We start from the raw sequence: 4,782 nt of genomic DNA, 5'->3' as shown, positions 1-4,782 counted from the left end.
TCAGTTCTTAGCCCAAAACAAAAACCACACAATAAGATAATTAGTAGCGTCCCATCAATATCTTATGTTTCATGTTTTTGCCAAGGTTTAAAAACATGACAAGCATCTAAGCTATCCAAATGGAGAAAGCAAACTCGTTTGCTCAACCATTAAAAAAAATAGCAAGTACATTCAGAGTCAGATTTTCAAAGCCTGGGTTCCCTTTTTGTGCCCACAGTTAGTTCGGGGGTACAAATAATGGCAGGCACAAATTTTGCACCACAACTTGCACTCGCAGATGCTCTAGAGGACATTAAAATGTCCCTGTACCTGACTGCATCTGCAAACTGGGGACTTTCAGCACTGAAATGACATGACTTCTACCACCGCAATTAGTTGCTGCCATAAAACTGGACTGGGAATTATTTGTAACAGCTAAGTTATGGCTTGGAAAGGGAGACCTACTTAAGGCTCAGCTAAAAATCAGGTCCTTTTTCTACAGGTAGAGCTGATCAATTTGTGTTGTCCTCTAAGTGAGTTGGCTGAGAGAGGGTAGGCAGCTGTCTGTGGAAAGGAGTGATGGGCCCTGCATGCATTTATGTGGGTACCATGTTTAGCGTGCCCATGATATTGCTGCTGATTGAAGAACCAGAATCCGAAGAAAGTAACGATAGCAGCCTATCTCACCACCTGCCCCACAGCAGGGATCTGAAACGCTGCCCGCTCACTTGTCTCCTGCCTGCGGGGTGAAGCAGACATGGACAGTCAATACAACTGCTGCTTTGCTTTACTATGTCATCTTCCATGCGGGGATCTTGGAACTGCCTGAGAGACGTTAATGAATTCAGCCTCCGAACACCCCGATAAGATAGGGAGCGAAGAGTTATCAGCCCATTTTACAGACAGGCACAGAGAGACTAAGTGAACTGCCCCAGGTCAGATAGCAAGCCTGGAAGGTAGAGACAGCATCAGCTTGAGTTCTAGTTAATTAAAAAACATGAATTAAAAAGCAGTTTCCTCTTCACCTGCCCCTCAGTAATTGTGGTTTTACACCCACATTAAAGAGGAGGACGGTCCATTGGTTGGAGCACTAACCTGGCAACTGGGAGACAAAGATTCATTTCTCTGCTCCGCCACAGCCTCTGAACCCCTCCGTGCTTCAGGTCCCTGTCTGTAAAATGGGGATAATCCTTCCCTGCCTTACAGGGTGTCAGGAGGATAAATACCTTACAGATTGCGAGCTGACCCTCTCTCCTTACGGGGTCCCAGAGCCTGGGCTCCAAGCCCAAATGTCTACACTACAATTTTATAACACTCTCCCCGTCCGAACCCTGCGAGCTAGAGTCAGCTCACACGAGCCAGCCACAGGTGTTTCATTGCAGTGTAGACAGGCCCCTTCTGGCCCCTCCCTCGGGGCACTGTTCATAACTCAGACTCACCACATAACCCAAACCAAAGCTATTCTCCTGACCCAAACAGGCAGCAAGGGCCCAGAGGCCTTGCCCTTTGCACAACTCCCCAGAAAATGCACATACCCTTTCTTTAAATCCCTGCTGAATCACGTGACAGGCCGGTAGCCCAGCTCTTTCCTGGCTGTCCTACTCTGTCACAGACCCATGGGGAGAGGGGAAAATGACTTGATATACAGGGGCAAGTAAAACTCATTAGACACCGGATGTTGTCAGGGTCACAACATAAACAAATAACCCAGAAGAAAAATGTTATTTACTCTAGCCTCAGCGGTCATAATCGTTGGAAGTTACAGGCAACTATATTTGGTTAAAACTTTTAAGATAAGAATAATTTTAAAGTTGACAAATATTTAATCACTGAAGATATTTATGTTGGCATAAACTCTCTCCCATTACCCAACCCACAAGTGCGTATAAAATATAGAGCACTGAAATACAGTAGTTATGTGCACCACTTCCCTCTGCTGGATGGGATCAGTACTGATCAGTTAAGTTTGTTGTAAGACCTGTGTATCTAGCAGCTAATGGAGATTCCCCTTTAGCTGAAGCAGGAGTCACATTCTAGCCCTGCTGTAGCTGGGATGTTTTGGCTGACCATGATGTGCCGCCTAAAAACAACTATAGAATTCCCAGGCAGCCAAGGATTTATTCAGTATCCTCCATGATTTGTGAAACTGAGAAAATGAACATTATGAAAGGAAAGATGACACAGGCTTTTGTTGTGTGAGCATTCAGATTACCACAAAGGTTCATATTCTCTTTGCTGAAAATCTCAGTGGAGTCTTGATACACCTATGTTAATTCCCATGCAGAATAAAATGAACACAGCAAGTAGGAATGCAGCCATTAACAGAGCGTAAAGTAAATTAAATATTAGAGAGTGAAAGAGAATACAGATCCATCAATATTTCTGAAAAGAAAGACATTAAAATAGACTATAAGTGATAATTTTTCTTTAGCAGCCTTCAGTATTTTGTACCCACTTTTTTCACGCACATCGAATTGATCTCATCAGTGACTACACATTAGAGCTACCTGTTTTGCACGTACAGTTGTCTGCATTCATAAAACAGGTGTGTCCCCTAAACAGCTACATATGCAAAACATGGGCATGCAAAATAGGAGTGAGAGTTTGAAAAGGTGTCTGTAAAGGGCCTGATTTTCAAGAAATGAGGACTGCAGTTGTGAGCACAAATGACATGTTTAATTTGCATGCATTTACCATGTTGACACATGCAAAATGGGAACCTGCACGTGCAACTGACCAATCAGATGTATAGTTGGTCACAGTAATTGTATCCACAGATTAGACCAGAGGTGGGCAACCTGCGGGCCCACAGACTGCATGCGGCCAGTCAGGGTAATCTGCTGGCGGGCCCCAAGATGGTTTGTTTACATTGACTGTCCGGAGGCACAGCTGCCCGCAGCTCCCATTGGCAGGGAATGGCGAACAGCAGCCACCGGGAGCTGTGGGTGGCCGTGCCTGCGGATGGTCAATGTAAACAAACGGTCTCGCAGCCCACCAGCGGATTACCCTGACGGGCCACAGGTTGCCCACCACTGGATTAGACACTAAACTGCATACCTAAGCTCTTTGAATGCTAGTTTCCAAATGTCTCACTTTCTCTATAAGCAGCAGGGAACACACTGTTTTTGGGGAAAATGCTTTAAAATGATCATTTGCATTTGCAACCACTTCCCAAAGGCAATAAATAACCCACCACTTGAAGCCCAGTTATCCAGGTGTGCCTGCCCCTCTTCGCGGGTGCAACACACCCAAGGTGTGTGTGGAGCCAGCCTAAACACACACCTTGCTGCGTTTTGCAGCTCACATAGCTAACATATTTATTTGGAATTAATAACCACAAAACAGAATTAGGAACAGATGTGTTAGAAGCTAGTTAAACCTCAATAACGTGTTTTAATAATGAGCACGTGTAACATGAATTACCTCATTAAAGCCTCTATTAAATGATATCAGCAGAAGTTACAGCCGTGTGTCCAAGGGCAGAACTGGATCCTTCATTTTAAAGTGTGAGCAAAACTTCCTGAGCTGCCTGTGTGGAAAAGCAGCATGGGCTAGGAAACAGAGCAGGGGTGGAAAAAAAAACCCAGGAGTCCTTGTGGTACCTTAGAGACTAACAAATTTATTTGGGCATAAGCTTTCGTGGGCTAAAATCATTAAAAAAATCATTTTGATTTTGAGCAATGACCATGTTTTACAGTTTAAATAAAATGAAAGGAATTTTTTTTTAAAAAGTTATAAGCTTATGTCCAAATAAATTTGTTAGTCTCTAAGGTGCCACAAGTCCTCCTCGGTTTTTTTTGCTGATACAGACTAACACGGCTGCCGCTCTGAGAGCAGGGGTGGTAGCCAAAGACACCTGAGAAGAACTGGGCGAATTTTTGCAACTGAAACGTTTCTTTCAGCAAACAATGCAGATTCAGTGACAAAGAAATGGTTTGAGAATTTGTGACTATTTTGCTGAATTTTCCATTATGAAAAACCTGCCTCCCAGCCTCACCCCCAAAATATCTGGGAAAAAAATCAAAATGTTTCCTTTTGACTTTTTCAAAACACAACGTTCAACTGAGTCAAAACAACTTTTTTAAAAAAAATTCCTTTCATTTTATTTAAACTGTAAAACATGTTCACTGCTCAAAATCAAAATGATTTTTTTTACTTTTTCGATTTGCTGAAAATTTTCCTTTTCAGTTTGACCCCAAACAATTTCCCCCAATTTTTTAGACTTTCCAGAGACTGAAAAATCCATTATTTGCCAAACTCTATCCTGAGCACTACACCCAACCCTTCTTCTGAGTCACAGGATAGCCTTGGAAAGTCTCTCCATATATTCCCCGCATTGGGATAATGTGACTAATCCCTACCTGCTTCCTCGGGACTGGAATAATGAATTCTCGGTTGTAAAATGCTTTGAAGAGCTAAAGGGCTAAGTGCTATTTATTATTATTATTTCATTTATAAAATGATTAACTGCAGTGCAGGCAAGGCCTGGAATATCCTGCTGAGGAAGCGTTTGCTGTTGGGGACAGAGTAGGGAAAGACCAGGTGAATTCCAGTTCCTTCCCATTCCTCAGGTCCTGGCAGACAGATCTGTGCAGCATCACGGCTTCCACTGCATCTGAAGCATGAGGTTATAAGTACAACAAGACAGCTTGTTTGCTACACATCACTGCTTGTGCAAACAATGGGAGTTGCATGGGACTCCTGCATCAAGAGTGGTGCCAAGAGAAATAATGGTTTGTCCCAGCCGCTCTCCGAGTGTGCTTTCAATGGGTCCACCTATCAATGTTTTGATCCATTATTTTG

Source organism: Caretta caretta, chromosome 13 (genome assembly GCF_965140235.1).
Source record: "Caretta caretta isolate rCarCar2 chromosome 13, rCarCar1.hap1, whole genome shotgun sequence".
In the NCBI taxonomy this organism is placed as follows: domain Eukaryota; kingdom Metazoa; phylum Chordata; order Testudines; family Cheloniidae; genus Caretta; species Caretta caretta.
Note: the sequence above shows the minus strand (reverse complement) of the source record.